This window comes from Nyctereutes procyonoides, unplaced genomic scaffold, assembly GCF_905146905.1.
Source record: "Nyctereutes procyonoides isolate TBG_1078 unplaced genomic scaffold, NYPRO_anot_genome, whole genome shotgun sequence".
NCBI classification, from domain to species: domain Eukaryota; kingdom Metazoa; phylum Chordata; class Mammalia; order Carnivora; family Canidae; genus Nyctereutes; species Nyctereutes procyonoides.
This window is the reverse complement of record NW_026575142.1, coordinates 35,562,222-35,580,361: the sequence shown is the minus strand read 5'-3', so window position 1 is coordinate 35,580,361 and position 18,140 is coordinate 35,562,222. Positions and strand designations below refer to the sequence as shown.

Here is an 18,140-nt window from a genome sequence, read left to right as displayed (position 1 = left end):
CTTACTTTATACCTCCCCTGGCTGATCAGAAGGTCAACTGGAAAGAAACTCTCCACCCTGGGGATGGTGGAAATCCTTAGGACTACGAAAAGAGCAAAGCCCATGCTGCCTTCCCCTGCCTTTCTCTGAGAAGCTATCAAAGGTGAACCCAAGGGCACTGGCCAAGCATGGCAATGATGTTCCAGTTTAACTTCAAAATGCAGGAGCTAGGACCCAGATGGAACTCACACACACACTCCTGAGTTAGTGCCTTTTCCTAGCCTGGGGCCCCACTATTAAAAATGAATATATTAATTGGATCACAGCCAGCCCTTTTAACTAAGAGTTTCTGATTTGTGATTTAATAAACTCTTGCCACAGTAACTAGTTAATGAAAACTAGAGCATTAAGACCCTGCTCAAACACCCCCTTGCCAGCCTTATGAGGCTGGTTATCAATAGCATCCAATTTTAAACGTCAAGCTTTTCATTTCAGAAAGCCTTGAAAACACATGGTTTTGCCATGCAAGAATTATTACTACCAAATGATTTTTTAAGTCTGCTGAAAAGGTATAGCCCTGGTTAAGCCCAAAATGGAATACTATTTTCTTATAACAGCTTCCAAAGTAAAGTTGCAGCATCCAGGTATTTCCCATTAAATAAGATAGTGGCCAAGCACAAGAGGTCTGAAAGAAGAGCAGGCCATCAGGTGGCTGTTCGAAGCTTACAAAGAAACTTCTTTTTCTGCCATCTCTGGCAATCACAAGGAAAGTAAAAGAGGCATAGATAAGGAAAGTAGAAATAGGTCACACCTTGGCATTGATTTCAGGAAATCCCACACAGACCTTAGTTTTTGAAAACTGTATTCACAATATATGTGTATTTATAAACATAGCAATTATATTCATATATTTACTACTGTATATGACATACCTCATAAACATACCCACAAATAGTAATGAAAGATGCTATGGAAAAACAAATAGAAATGTTACTTCTAACACTTTCTGCTTGTGTGCATTCTGATACCCTTCTGATAACCTGACCCTTGGACAGGAGATGATACGTATGACCTCTCTCGTACCTTTCAGAATCCCTGCAGTTCTCCACTACCACAAAATCCAGTGCTTAAAAGACAGGATTCCTGCCACAAAGTCCCCCAAAATATGATGAGGAAACTAATTTTTAAAATGTAAATATGAGGCTCCTGGGTGGGTTGGGGCGTTAAGCGTTCAGCTCTTGGTTTTGGCTCAGATCATGATCTCAGGGTCATGAGATGGAGCATCACATCAGGCTCTACACTGGGCATGGAGCTTGCTTAAGATTTTCTCTCTCTCTCTCTGCCTCTGCCTCTGCCCCTCCTTCCACTTGCATGCACATGCACATGCCTTCTCTCTCTCAAAAAAAAAAAGTAAATATAACACAAGATGAAAATGCTGGAACACAAGAGTGAGCAAAACGTGGTGGTATTACAGAGGACAACCAGTCTTCCCGAGAGAGGCAAAAAGGTCTTCACCAAGACAGTGATGTGTGAACTGGTTAGTGATGGCCTGTGGATGAGGCCATCAGAAGAGGAATACCTCCTCGACAAAAGGAGCCAACATGCACAGCTCTACCTGCCCTTCACAATCACCTGGCACTTGTTTAAATTCCCCGAACTCCTCCTCCAGAATCCAGCTTGTTAGATCTCAGGCAGGGAGGGCCCAGCTTGTGCAACAAGAGGTAGCAAGGCAGGGAGGGGCTTCCTGTGGAGCCACAGAATCAGGTTAAAGTAGATTTCAAAAACCCAAGATTCTCAGTGCATGGAAATAGCGGAAGTATAGGAATAAGCAAGTCACTCACGCAAAGCTTTTTTTTTTAATATTCATAAAGTTCAGCACCACTTATACTCAAGTGTACAAAGGCTTCACACCCTAAAATGCTGTTCAGCTAGGTATCATTTGTAATTGTTAATTGTGTTTCCATCTACCAACCATGCCTCCTGCTTCATCCTTTTGGGAAGCCTTCTCGCATTTTCTGAGGTTCTAGCCATTTCCAGCATGGAGGGTGTAACCCAAGCCTAAGGTAATCATCAGAATATTGCAATCTTCAAGCTACAGTGATTGATTTTGGGAAGTAAAATTCCACACAGAAAATCGAAACTAAGAGTCATAAGGAGACTCTTCTGCAATTGCTCATGGAAAGACACATGCTCTTTCCTCCCCCACCCCCACCAAAAATAAAGGGAGACTCAGGCTGGAACAGCCATCTTACCACCATAGGATGAAAGGCAGTCTTTTCTGAGAAAGAATTCGCACAGAAGTAAAGCTCATAACTGGAAAGACGAGCTAGGACACAGTAACAATGTAAGAGCCCCAGATCCTGGTCCACCTTTTCCATTATATAAACAAAAAACTTCTCACTTTTGCTTAGGACAATTAGAATAGTACTTTTTATTACTTGCAGCTGCAAGGGTCCAAATGATACATCTTCCGTTTCCTAGACATACAGTAAGGTGATTGAAGGCTCTTAGCTCCTCAGACTTCTATGCAGGTTAGGCACTTGGTCAATTTTTACTGACAAAGTAAACAGTTCTTTTCTAAAGCATAAAACACAAGTTATTTTTCCAAAGAGAAAATTTGGACATCACTATTATACATTCTACATGATCATATGTCAAAATAAAGCCACATTCTCAAATGTTTAAAAGAGGAACTGTGAAACATAAATGGCCAAAATTTATTTGATCTGTATAAAACAGTATGCATGATAAACTATGTTTATAAGATTTCCCCCTTATCCTTAATAATCTGATTCTATAATTCTCTAATAGTCTTTTCCAAACTCCAAATATAAAATTAAAATTAAGGGATCACTATAATTGAGTGAAGTTCAATTAAACATGCATTCATTCAACACTAAGTCAGTTAACAGGGGTAGCATGCTTCTATGTACCAAGCCCCGTACCAGGCACTGGATCAGATGTGAGATGCCTTATAAGCTATGATAAAACCGGGCTTGATAACAGGAGAAGAAAAGTAATATATACCAAACTGTTTCAGCCATTTTGCAGAAAGGAATTCTGCTATCTGCAAGATCAGCCTTTGAAGCCTCTAAGATCCTTTCCAACCTAAATTCTAATTATCATTTAAAATGTTTCTACCTTGGGACACCTAGGTGGCTCAGCAGTTCAGCGTCTCCCTTCGGCTCAGGGCGTGATCCAGGGTCCAGGGATCGAGTCCGTCATCGGGCTCCCTGTGTGGAGCCTGCTTCCCCCTCTGCCTGTGTCTCTGCCTCTCTCTGTATCTCTCATGAATAAATAAATACAATCTTTAAAAATAAATAAATGAATGAATAAATAAATAAATAATAAAATGTTTCTACCTTTTTGTGTTAAGTTTTATAAAACTGGGAAAAAATATAACAAAAAAGTATTAAAAGTTAGAAACTCCTGAGCTTGTCTGGGCAAGTATATTGCATTTTGATTCTTTGGCTACAATTAACAGAAGCCCAATTAGAAAAGTTTGAGCAAAGGGCGAGGTCCATTGGCTCTTATTAGGTACATTTTCCTTGCCAAGGGTGGGTAGATGGAACCAGGAACTCAAATGGTTTTGAGACTCTGTCTCTCTCTGCAAGTGGGCTTTACTCTCTCAGATGAGCTTAGTCCCAAGGTTGGAAACAGAGCTACCAGCTACTCTGGACTTACATCTTCACAGTTTTGTGGCCAGAAAGAGAAAGACTCCATTTCCAGTCCAAATCCCCTAGGAAATAACTCTTAGTTAAACTATGCCAGCTTAACTAAATGTTGGATGACCAACTGTTCAGTTTTCCTGAGACTGAGGAGGTTCCCAGGATACATAGGACTTCCAATATTGAAATGGGAGAAATCCAAGCAAACCAGAACAAGTGTAACCCTAGTTAAATGCAACCCCCAGACCAATTATTGTAGCTAGGAAGGTAAATTACAAACATTTTAATTCAAGTCAAGTGCCTACCCTTTAATCAATCACTGTTGGAATTGGCACCCATACACACCTCAGGTTGGGATGAGGGGAATGCAGGAAGGGGTGGCTTGGAGCTCCTGGGTGGCTCAGTCAGTTAAGCAGATGACTTCAGCTCAGATCATGATCCCAGGATCCCGGGATGGAGCCCCACATCAAGCTCCTTGCTCAGTGGGGAGTCTGCTTCTCCTTCTCCCTCTGCATGCCCCCTGCTCATGCTCACCCACACTCTCTCTCTCCCCCCCAAATAAATAAATAAAAATCTTGAAGAAGAAGAAGAAGAAGAAGAAGAAGAAGAAGAAGAAGAAGAAGAAGAATGGATGGCTTACTTTCTGACTGCAATGCTATGAAACTAGAAGTCAACCATAAGAAAAAAATCTTCAAAGACCGCAAATACACGAAGGTTAAATAACACGCTACTAAACGATGAGTGGGTCAACCAGGAAATAAAAGAAGAAATTTTTTAAATACATGGAAATATCTGAAATAAAAACACAACAGTCCAAAACTTTTGGGATGCTGTATAAGTGGTGCTAAGATGGAATATAATATTACAGACCTACCTCAATAAGCAAGAACAACCTAATCTTACACCAAAAGGAGCTAGAAAAAGAACAACAAATAACCCTAAAGCCAGCAGAAGAAAGGAAATAAAAATATTAAAGCAGAAATAAATAATACAGAAACTAAAAAGCAACAGAACAGATCAATGAAACCAGGAGCTGGCTCTTTGAAAAAAATTAATAAAATTGATAAATCTCTAGCCAGACTTTTCAAAAAGAAAAGAGAATGGACTCAAATAAGTAAAATCATAAATGGAAGGAAAAATAACAACCAACAAGCCAACACTACACAAATACAAACAATTATAAGAGAATATTATGAAAAATTATTCTGCAACAAATTGGACAACCTAGAAGAAATGGGTAAATTCCTATAAATACATAAATTACTAAAATTGAGAAATGAAGAAGTAGAAAATTTGAACAGACCAATAACCAGCAAAGAAATGGAATCAGTAATCAAAAAACTTCCAACAAACAAAAGCCCAGGACCAGATGGCTTCACAGGCAAACTCCACCAAACATTTAAAGAGTACCTATTCTTCTCAAACTATTCCAAAAACATGGAAAAGGAAGGAAAACTTCCAAATTCATTCTATAAGGCCAGCATTACCCTGATTCTAAAACCAGAGAAAAATACCACAGAGAGAGAGAACTATAGACCAATATCTCTCATAAACATAGATGGAAAAATGTTCAACAAAATACTAGCAGATCAAATCTAACAACACATTAAAAAAATCACTCACCCCAATGAAGTGGTATTTATTCCTGCATTTCAAGATTGGTTCAATATTCACAAATCAATCAGCATGATATGTCACATTTCTAAGAAAATAGGAATCGTATGATCATTTCAATAGATGTAGAAAAAGCATTTGACAAAGTATGACATCATTCCTGAAAAAAAAAAAACCTCAATAAAGTAGGCTTAGAGGGAATATACCTCAACATAATAAAGACCATATATGAAAAACCCACAGCTAATTATCATTCTAAGTCAGGAAAAACAGAGCTTTTCCTCTATGGTCAGGAATAAGGCAGGGATGTCCACTCTCACCACTTTCATTCAACATAGTACTAGAAGTCCTAGCCACAGTAATGAGACAACAAAAAGAAATAAAAGACACCCAAATTGGTAAGGAAGAAATAAAACTTCCACTATTTGGAGACGACATGATACTCTATATAAAAAAATCCAAAGACTCCACCAAAAAAACTGCTAGAACTGAGAAACAAACTCAGTAAAGTTGCAGGATACAAAATCAATTAACAGAAACCTGTTGCATTTCTGTACACCAATAATGAAGCAGCAAAAAAAGAAATTAAGGACTAATGCAATTTACAATTGCATCAAAAGTAGTAAGATACCTAGGAATAAACCTAACCAAAGAAGGGAAAGACCTGTACTCTGAAAACTATAAAACACTGATGAAAAGATTGAAAATGACACAAAGAAATGGAAAGACATTCCATCCTCATGGAGTGGAACAACAAGTATTGTTAAAATGTCTGTAATACCCAAAGCACTACACATTTAATACAATCACCATCAAAACAGCAACAACACTTTTCACTGAACTAGAAAAAATAATCCTAAAATTTTGTGGAATCATGAAAGACCCCAAATAGCCAAAGCAACCTTGAAAAAGAAAAGCAAAGCTGAAGGCATCATAAGTCTAGACTTCAAGTTATATTACGAAACTGTAGTAATCAAAACAGTATGGTCCTGGCACATAGATCAATAGAACAGAATAGAAAACCCAGAAATAGACCACACCTATATAGTCAATCTTTGCAAAGGAGGAAAGAATATGCAATGAGAAAGACAGTCTTCAACAGGTAGTGTTGAGAAAACTGGACAGCAATGTGATAAAAGAATGAAACTGGACCACTTTCTTACACCATACACAAAAGTAAACTTAAAATGGATTAAAGAGCTTAATGTGAGACCCAAAACCATAAAGTCCTTTAAAGGAAGGCACAAGTAGTAATTTCTCTGACATTAGCCATAGCAACTTCTTCCTAGATAGGTCTCCTGAGGCAAGAGAAACAAAAGCAAAAATAAACTATTGGGACCACATCAAAATGAAAAGCTTCTGTAGAGCAAAGGGAACAATCAACAAAACTAAAAGGCAACATAGAGAATGAGAGAAGATATTTGCATATGACATATCCAATAAAGGGTTAGTATCCAAAATATATAAAGAACTCAACACCCCAAAAATGAATAATCCGATTAAAAACCAGGCAGAAGACATGAATAGACATATTTCCAAAGAAGACATACAGATTGCCAACAGACACATAAAAAAGATGCTCATCATTACTCATCATTAGGAGAATGTAAATCAAAACTACTGTGAAATATCACCTCATGACTGTCAAAATGGCTAAAATCAACAGCACAAGAAACAACAAGTGTGGCGAGGATGTGAAGGAAGGAAAATCTTCTTGCGCTATTGGTAGGAATGCAAACCGGTGCAGCCATGTGGAAAATGGTATGGAGGTTCCTCAAAAAGTTAAAAATAAAGCTACCTTATGATCCAGCAATTACACTAGTAGGTATTTAACCAAAGAATACAAGAACACTAATTCAAAGGGATGCATACACCCTGATATTTGTAGCAGCATTATCTACAATAGCCACATATGGAAAGAGCCCAAGTGTCCATTCAACCAAGTGTTGAATGATAAAGAAGAGGTGATATATGTATATATTACCATTTCCTTGTATTTATATATGTGTATGTATATATATAATGGAATATTACTCAGCCATCAAAAAGATCGAAACCCTGCTATTTGCAACAAGATGGATGGAACTAGAGTATATTATGCTAAGCAAAATAAGTCAGAGAAAGATAAATAACATATAATTTCACTCATATGTGGACTTTGAGAAACAAAACGACCTAGCAAAGGGGGAAAGGGAGAGACAGACAAACCAAGAAACAGATTCTTAACTACAGAGAACAAACTGATGGTTACCCGAGTGGAGGGATTTGGGTTGGGGGAAATAGGTGATGGTGATGAAGGCTGGCACTTGTCATAATGAGCGCCAAGTGATGTATGAAAGTGTTGAATATTGTACACCTGAAACTAATATTACACTATACGTTAACTAACTGAAATTTAATAAAAACTTTTAAAAAGAGTAGCTTAGAAATGACTCTAAAAGATTACTGTCACACAGTCAGATGTCTCAGTCTGTTTTGATCATACATTCCTAATAATTTGGTGATTCCTTGAAACCATTCCAATCAAATAAACTTATCTTGGAATTTTAACTCCCTAACCTCATTAATATGAATCTTATTCCATCATTGTTCCAATGTGATAAATGGCACCACGATGAACTGAAATAGTTAATACACACCTTCCACCACTTCCTCATCAAAGAAATCTAATTCATGTCTTAGAAACTATCCAGCTAAGTACTACATTAATCACTTGTCACATCTTCAAAACTACTATGCTCTGTCAAAACACATCCTACAGTTTGATGCTAAACAGTCTGAAGCATTTATAACAATGTAATGTATGCATGCTGTCAAATTGCTTATTTCACCTTGTAGCAATTTCTTTTCTTGGGAACTTAGTTTCCCCTCCATGTGCTTTAGAATTGCTTGAATTCTTTAGCTCATTCTTTCAGGAAACGGAATTAATATTTAAAAGCAGCAACAGTGTAATTTCAAGAATGTCTCTGTAATAACCAGAGTTCCCATAACATAAATTATCCTATCCTTGTAGTAGTCTTATTTCCCTTACCAAGTCATACAATCAAGACAAGCTGGAGAAAAAAAGGGTTTGAATTATATTCCATCCCTCAGGAAGACTTAGGTTTGTTGAACCAAGATGCAAAGTCAACAAATTCAGATGCACAGACGTTTCTAGGTTGCCTTCAGTTGCCTGTGCTTTTAAGAAAACAGATTTAGTATTTAGTACCACGTGTGCAAAATACCAGTGCAAAGAAACACCCCGGGTTACAAGACCAAAATTAAAGATTCTTACTCCTGTCCAAACTCAGTCTCAAAATTTCTGCTCACTTCCTTTGTCCCAGCTGCACAAACTATCTGAGTTTTGCCCCTAGAAGATGGTCAGTCAGGGACCATGCATGGTCTGTAGGGATATCCTGACCTCTCTCTAGAATAAAGGATGTCTTTTTACCTCTTTTTAAAAATCAGTTTTAGAGGTAGAGGTCAGTGATTCATCAGTTGCATATAACACCCAGTGCTCATCCCATCACATGTTTTCCTTAATGCCCATCACCCAGTTACCCCTTTTTTCCCACCAACCTCCCCTCAAGCAACCCTCAGTTTGTTTCCCTTAGAAATGGTTTGTCTCCCTCTCTGATTCCATCTTATTTTATTTTTCCCTCCCTTCCTCTGTGATCCTCTGTCTTGTTTTTAATTCTACATTTGAGTATTACTCAGCCATCAAATTAAAAAAAATAAAATAAAGAAATCCTACCATTTACAATGGCATGGATGGAACTAGAGGATATAATGCTAAGCAAAATAAGGCAATCAAATAAAAGCAGCTATCAAATGATTTCACTCTTTTCTCCTTGATTCAGCCAACTCAAGTTTGATATTTCTCCAATGGATATTCAATAGAACAAGGACAAACAAAGCAATAGAAAATACAAAAGCACAGACAGAGATATGTTTAAAGAGCAAAGGTGTTTTTTTCTGAGGCTACTGATACAATACAGGTCTCATTCCTTCTAGTCTTCAGTGCTCCATGACTTGGAATGTGAACAAACCACATGCACCCTAGTAAAAGACCCCAGTTCCACGTGATCTCTCACCCCCATCAAACCTCACTCCCAGCACTTTGGCAAAAATCATATGAATTAGGTATATAGTAGGAGCTGGAAAAAGACTGGGAGAAAATACATGCCAGAGGATGGACAGAAAGGTTTAGAAGGAAGTAAGGAAATAGAAAGTCCTGGAAAGGAAGAAAAGAGAAGAAAACAGATGGTGCTCAGCATAAAGAAGGTGGACACACTACAGGGGAACAAGGAAAGAAGCCCCACAGCTGCAGAGAGGTGCAGCACCCTTTGCGTCCACAAAGGGAGGGATCCTGTCTCCTGTCACAGGCCCAGGTGCCTTACACATGACTTTGCCCCCCAGTTAGTGACTCGGTGAAGGACATCCTGAATTATGAAATATATTACCTAATTTTGAGATGACTAAGCATTCTAGAGAGACAAACCTAAACACAGAGAAAGGATTGATCTCAAGTGAATTTGCAACACAGCACTTTGAAGCCACATCCTTAAAGGTATGATTTTAAGGACAAAAAACATGACATATTAAAGGTAAACTTCACTTAGTATGTTTATACTTGTAAACATATAGGTTCAATTGTCCTAAAGCTGTTCACTTTGTATTGTATGATTAAGTAATAAGAAACTAGGTTAATGATTGTTGGAGGTTGAAGGCTGCCCTCCAAAATCAACCACAACATAATCCCCGGAACCTGTCTGTGTATGTTAACTTAAATGGAAAAAAAATTACTTTGCAGAGGTGAATCAAGTTAGGGATCTTGAGTTGGGGAGATTAGCCTGGATCATCGAGGTGGGCCCTAAATACAATCACGTTTCCTTACAAGAGTGAAACAGAATGACGCCTTCAAATTTGATGAAATTGTAAAATATACTTTCTAGTTTTGAGCACCAGCATGGCCTAGAAGCCTCCACTATACAAAGTGATGACAATTTGAGCAGCAACAACAAAAAATATTGATTATGGTGGATTGAAACACAATGAATCAGTGAAAACAGTAAGTCCATAAGAATACTAAAAGAGAGATCAAGAAAAATTTCTTATGTCATGATCTGCTATGACTTACTTTGAAAATTCGCAAAAAAAAAAATTTGTAATTAAAATGGAAGAATTAAGCCTTCATTCAGCCTTTCCAATAAAAAGGGTGTTTTAAAGAAATCGATTATCTGGTTGATGGAGGGAAGCTCTGCTTTACAGAAGAATGCTGGATAACAGTGAGAGGGAATAATGGAATTGTGAAATCAGCGTTCTGCAAAACTTTTATGAAGCCACTGGCCCAGGCAAAGCTGTTCAAAAGATGTTAAAACTATTGAGTGTGGGACACATGGGTGGCTCAGTGGTTGAGTGTCTGCCTTCAGCTCAGGATGTGATCCCAGGGTCCTGGGATTGAGTCCCCCATTGGGCTCCCTGAGAAGAGCCTTCTTCTCCCTCTGCCTGTGTCTCTGCCTCTCTCTGTCTCTCATAAATAAATAAAATATTTAAAAAAAAACTATTGGGTGTATGATTGGTGTAAACTGGATATTTCTATCATGCCAAGATAGCAGTGCGCAGATTATTTGTGAACTTCAAGGAGAAAAATCAATGATTTGATTAGAGGAATCAAGCTGTCATCATCATAACCTAATGGCCAAACTCACTAATGGTGTATAAGATACAGCACTCCAGTACAATATGAGGTGCATAATATCACCTACCATGCTTTCTAATAAAAAAAGAAAAATGTGTCACTTGGATCCAGTAATTCTAGAGAGCTAGCTTCTGCTTTGTAAAATACAGAGGGTAGAGCTGATTGACTTTCAGGGCACCATGAGAGACAAATTCAACAAACCCAGCATCTTGTAGGAAAGCTGGCCAGCCATCTCCATAAGTCACAGCTATGAAAAACAAAAAGGAAGCTATCCATGAGTGAAGGAGACACAGGGATCTTGGTGAGTGGTCCTGGGTTTGAACAAACCAGCTGAAATGGACATTTAAAGACAATCAGAGAAACCTGAGTAGAGGCTGTGGATAAAATAAAATGGACAAACATGGAAAGGTGGCAATTACCAACTGCAAACAACCATCTTCCTTAGCACAGGCAGTCTGACCTATGACCTTCCTTTAGTATGAAAGAGCACACACAGATACCACACGTGAGCACACACAGCCAAACACACACGTGTTAAACAAGAAACCCCACGGTATTAAAAGTGCTCATCTGTGAATGATAGAAATGAAGTGTTTTATCTTCCTACTTTTCTGCATTTCCTAACTTCCTAGAATGTTCATTTACCACATTTGCAATAATAAAAATTGTGTTTTAAATAACAGAATCCATTTAGGATTTGCATTTCAGTCAGTATAAAAGACTCTGGCCAACTCCCATCAACACAATTAAAACTGCTGAATAAACACAAAAACATCTTTTAAATGTACTCTGAAATAGGAAAAAAGTTAAACTTCTCCAAGGGGGGGGGGGGAGGACAAGAGGGAGCCAGAGAAGCCAAATTAAAATGTCAAAGTTCACTGCTAAAAGAATTGGAAGGGTATAGGTCTTCTGAACTAGTGGTAAGGAAAAAGGAATGAGGGGGAAAGCCAGAAACAAGCAGAAACAAATAATATGAGCAAAAGCATATGGTAGATATGAGCCCAGGCACATATTACGACAATAATGTAAATGGACTAAATGTTACAATTTAAAGGCAAAGATGGTGAAATTGCATTAAAATATCCAAACTGCATATAGTTTACAAAAGTCACGTACATAATGAAAGAATACAGAAAGGTTCAAAGAAAAAGGACGGAAGAAGATAAGCTAGGAAAATAGTAACAAAAGAAAGCTGGTATCACTTTGTTAAGTATTTTATAAATTAGGTAAAACGATCCATAGGTAGATACATAGATACAGATACACACGCACACAAACATGAATTTATATTATTAGATACTTAAACCTCAAGGTAAAAATCACTTCTAAATGTGGAGTTAAAATAACATTTTAATTCACCAGGAAGATACAGTAATTTGAAATTTGTACACAACTGAAAAAACAAAGCCAAGATGACAGAACTATGAGAGAAAAATTCAAATCAACAATTATATGGGAAATTTTCACATACTCCTTTTAGCAATTAAGTCAAATGAGCATATGTGTATGTCCATTATATATACATAATGAACATATATATATATGAAATAGCCTAATCAAGGCTAACATATAATTAAACTACAAAAGATTTGAAAACTACACTTACTAAGATTTATTGAAGCTACCTACAAAGAATATTGCACCCAGAAAATAGGAAATACAAATTCTCAAGCATACATGAAAGATTTACAAAAATCAACAATATATGGAGCTGTAAAGCTTGTGTAAGCTGAACACATCTTAAAGGAGTTGGCTTATAGAGACTACTGTGCAATTGTTAGAAATCAATAACAAAGATCAGAAAAATATATTTTGTGCAACCATCAAGTTCTGACTACAATAAATTGGTTATAGCAACATAACATGCCTGGCAAGATGAGCTGGCCATATAGAATCCCCTTTAGGACTCTAACAGACAAGCATGAGTGAATGACCACCAATTAATTGTCCAAGGACAAAATTAATATTTGAATCTGTGCATAAGGGGTTAATTTGGACTTAGTGTGATCTTTTCTTCTTTGGAATGTGGGAAATCATTTGTTCCTAAGCAATTCACAGTGTTTTCTGATTCAGCCCTTGTGCTTTTCCCAGCCAAAATGTTCTTCCCACGGTCCGGCAAGATAAAGTACTCAGGACAGCTGGATTTTAAAAACACCCTTGTGAGTTGGGTCTTTGTTAGAATAAGCAGAGAAAAATCACTAAATTTAGGTCTTCTTTTATATTTTATATACTCAAGATTGAGCTCTAAGTATTGCACCAGAAAACAACTTAGGTTCATGGACATATCTTGTCAGGTAGCACATAATCCATGCTAAATAGAATCTGTAAGCGAAACTACAGTCAAACTACTGATAAAGAGTACAGAGCTGCTGGGTGGTAATTTTATTTTTGATGTGATATGTAGTTCATTCTGCTTTGATTTGGAAGATATTCCTGAGTATAAAAAACATGAATGTGGATTTAATGAACATTGATGGGAAAATCCCAAAATGCCACTGAAAGCAAAAGTGCTCCTGGGAACCCTCTGGTCAGCAGACCGTTCAGGCTTGTAACTGGAACCAGGAGTCATCATTCTAGACACAATCAGGGTTTTAGGTCTGTTTTTAGTGATTTGTACCACACTACGGGAGAAACTGTAAACTCAGAGATCTCGTCTACCTCGTTTCGTCTGCCAGTGAAAACAGAGGTCAGAATTCCAGACAATTGTTAAATGACTTTATGGTAAAATATTGCAAAAAGGGAAGATTCACACCAAAGACATGGTGACAGGATTATATATATATTTGTAAATATCTTTATTGATTTATGTGACAGAGAGAGCACAAGCAGGGGAAACAGCAGGGCAGAGGGAGAGGGAGAAGCAGGCTCTACGCTGAGCAGGGAGCCAGATGCGGGACTCAATTCCAGGATCCCAGGATCATGACCGAAGCCTAAGGCAGATGCCTAACCGACTGAGCCACCCGGGTGCCCCCCGACAGGATTATAGAAAAGGAATGGAAGTGGATGGCAAACTCCAAAGTGATTTCAGATATAGCTGTGTACATGTGGCCCATTGCTGGATAATTAAGACTCTGAGAAATCTGTTCCTGGTCTTCTCTGAGCTCCTTAGCTCATGGGTGAGGGCAGTTGCAGTGCTAGCTTAGGGCAGTGTCTTCCAACCTGTTCCTCATAGTGGTACATGACGATGGCTGTGCTTTTCTGGTGCACTGGGAGAGCAGCTGCCCACCTGGACCAACCTGCACCTGCCTCCAGCCCAGGCCCTACCCGCACACTCTGCAGACCTGAGGAGACCCATAGGGAGGCCAGGCACTGAGTAGCTCAACCTGAGGGCTCCACATGAACAGCTATTTCATGAGCACCTCCAACTCAACATCCAAGGCCCAGGACCTCATCCTCCTCCCAAGATCTGCTTCTCTCACAGGTCTTCCATCTCAGAGTGCAACTCCATTCTTCCCACTGATCAAACTGGAAGCCTTGGATCGAAACTTGACTCATCTCATCTCCTCATACCCTGTTATAGGCTGACTTGTATCCCCACCAAAAAGAGATATGTCCAACCCTTAACCCCCAGCCCTTCAGAATGTGATCTTACTTAGAATCTGGATCTGTATAGATGTGATAAGTTTGATGAGCTAGTACTGGTGTAGGGTAGGCTTCTGATCTGTTATGGTTGCTGCCCTTATTAATGGGGGAAATTTGGACACAGACAGAAGGCCATGTAAAGATGAAGGCAGAGATCGGGGTGATGCTTTGACCAAGGAACACCAAACACTGACAACACACCATAAGGAGCTAGGAATAAGCAGGTAACAGATCCTCCTTCACAGCCCTCAGAAGGAACCAACCCTGCTGGCACTTTGATCTTGGACTTCTAGCCTCTGGAATTGTGAGACAATAAATTTATTGTTTAATAAATTCAGTTTGTGGTCCTTTGTGACAGTAGCCCTATGAAACTAATCTACACACCTCATTCAACCCAGCAGCAAATCCTCTGAGCACCACCAGGCAGTCTGACCACATTCCCCCAACATGCACTGTTACACCCTGCTCCCAGCCCCCATGATCTTTTGCCTGGATTGGTGTAGTAAACCCCTACCTGGTCTTCCTGCTTCTACCCTAGACCCCTTTTCCCCAACAACAATCTATTCCCAGCACAGTAACCCAAGGCTTCTCTTTAAAAATCAAGTGCAATCACATCACTCTTTTGCTCACCCTCCATTGGTGTCTTATCCCACCCAAAGGCCAGAGGCCACCCAAAGGCCAAAAAGACTTCCCCCTGGTCAGGTTTCCTGGTACCGCTCTGATGTCACAGCCTTCCACTCTCATTGCTCACCCCCTACTCTTCTTCGGCTGTCCCCTGTCTCCATTCAGAGTTTGGCACCTGTTGCTCCCTCTATCTGGAACATTCTTCCCCCTTTACCTACATGGCTGCCTCCTTCATCTCTCTGTGGTCTCATCTTCTCCTGGAGGCTTGCCTTGACCACCTCACACAGAGTCGTGACTCTCCTCCCCACCCTGGCAGTGGTGGCTCACCAGATGGTGGCAGTTGTGTGGAAATGGAGGATTTTATCTGTTTCATTCACTGCTGTACCCACAGCTCTTAGAACAGGGTTTGGAACATGGCAATCCTTCAACTATATTCCATTCCAATAAAAGAAGGAACATTTATTCCTTCAACTGAATGGTTGAAGGAATAAATGCTTCCCAGCCCCCAGGACCTCCTATCAGACCAATGAAACCACTCTCCATCCACTCTGTGACACCAACGCTGAGTCTGACCCTAGTGAGTGGCGGCTGAGAACGTGGAGTGCCCAGATCTTGTCTGGGGAAGAGAACTATTGCCTTGACCTCCCTAATCTGTTAAAGGCCAAGAAAGGGTGGTTTTAACGGGAAGCAGTGAAGAATTTGATAAGTTGACCAAATAAGAAAAAAGAAGAGAAAGGAATCATCTGTGAAATTAACACAGATAGATAATAATCGCATCTGAGAAGAACACCAGTGTGCAAAAGGAAACATCTATACAGTGTGGCACCAGTGAGACACCAGGTCCAGAGAACAGATTTTGGAACCAGCACTTTAAAAAAAAAAAAAAAAAAAGAACTACGGCAATATTGTTATAACTTCTGAAAGCAGTAGGGTGTGTTCATCATTCATATTATTATTTCATTGGATTGAGGGGAGAGTACACACAAGAGGACCTGGTAGCACATTCACAGGCAATTTAAAAAAGAAACAGCAAAAAGTAATAAACATATGAAAAAAAATGTGTCTCACCTCAGGAGTCATCAAAGAAACACACATTAGAACGATAACAAAACAATTTTCCTATACACTGGATAAGATTATTTAACTGATAATATCCGATGAATTTCAGAACAAGCATAGTGGGAGTGTAAAATTCACATAAGCTTTCAAAGGAAAATTTGGTGTTATATATCAAAAGGTCTTTAAAATTCATATTCTATTATTCAATGACAATGTTTATACTTCACTCCAATTCTCCCTGAAGACTTTTTGTACATAAAAGATCATTGCTCCCAGTAAGTGCCTGAGCTGGGATTGGAACTCAGGACTGTCAGCTCCCAAGCTCAGGGACCTGCCAGGTTCTCCACCTGCCACAATCAGGGAAGTGGATCTGCAGAACTAGAGATACAGAGACTTGACACGCAGAGCTTTCCATCTATCAGCAGATGGGGTGCAAAAATGCTTTCACTGTAAGTGGTGAAATCCATCTTTGACCTGCAGAACACCTGACCCCAGATAATTCCCAGCCAAGTGAGATAGTGTGTTGAGAATTTAAAACCCAAGCACAGACGACTTCCGACTATAGGAACACATTACCAATTCACATCACAATGATGTACTTAGGAAGGTTATCTTAACAAGAAATTTCCTGATACTCACATGAATAAATGCATGTACACATCTGAATAGATTTAAGGATGCTTGCTCTAGAACTCTTTGCTAAAAAGGGCTTTAACTGGAGATAACAAAACACCAATTACTTTGCAGGCTCAAGCTAAAGCAATTTAGCATTATTTTGAAAGCCCTTGTCATAAAAGCAAACAAAAAACAAGCAGGGCTTTGCCAGGGCTCAGCCTCCGCCTCCAGTCAACCCACTGCCGTGGGATCCTACAAGGTGAGCTGCAAACGTGGACAAGACCACTCCGATTCCGGCTGCTCTCTCAGAATTAATACGTTTCGAAGTTGAGAGCCCGGCAAGTGGCAATGCTAATCAAGCAAGTGACAGTATTAATCTCCTTTGGCTCGGCTCAAAATAGGATATGCCACAGGTGACCCCGAGTCCTTCCCTCCCCTTCTCAAGCCATTAGCTGAACATCATATTTCTTTCTGCTGCCAACGCCGGCGCCACCAGCAGCACAATTCAAATACAGGGAGGGAACACAACGACGAGAATAGAGTATTAACTCTGTCTGGGAATTTCTGTGCTCACCTATGGCTGGTTCTAAGGTATTTTCCTAATTTACCAAAAGTAATGGGAAGATACCCCGCAACTAATTATCCCGCATGCGTCTTAAGAGGATGATCAGCTAAGACCATCAGGATTTAAATTTGAATTGTGTGTTGCAATGACCGAATGAGGCTGATGCCAAGGGAAGTCTTAGGAAGTGACTTAAACATGAATGGGTTGTCAGGAAAATAGAGGGGTCACTGTTCTGTTGCGTATCTCATCTATGACCAGGTGTCACACAAATGAACTGAAGCTGGGGTATCTCTTAAAACCCGGACAAGCTCTGCCCTGAAGGAATGGTTGAAAGCGGAAGCCCAGTATGAACGTAGGAGTCATCGTCCATAAGTGAGGACTCTCTATAGATTACCCAGCAAACACAAATCTAAGTGATTATGGAATCACTTATCGAAATAGAGAAATGTCCATCAACTCTAATTTCCACCACTTACAGCTCCAAGTGCCCCGTCATGTAAAGGCCAACAGCCTGGCAATTTCCCTTTTTAAAGTTCTTCACTATTTCAGGGGATCCCTGGGTGGCTCAGTGGTTTAGCGCCTGCCTTCGGCCTAGGGCGCAATCCTGGAGACCCTGGGTCGAGTCCCATGTCGGGCTCCCTTAATGGAGCCTGCTTCTCCCTCTGCCTGTGTCTCTGTCTCTGTCTCTCTCTCTCTCTGTGTGTGTGTGTGTGTGTGTATCTCATGAATAAATAAATAAAATCTTAAAGTTCTT

General features: G+C 39.5%; 1 pseudogene; it reads left to right on the top strand.

Moving 5' to 3' along the window:
- LOC129498437 (60S ribosomal protein L5-like) overlaps positions 1–18,140 on the top strand; it is a 30,436-nt pseudogene that overhangs the window by 1,906 nt on the left and 10,390 nt on the right.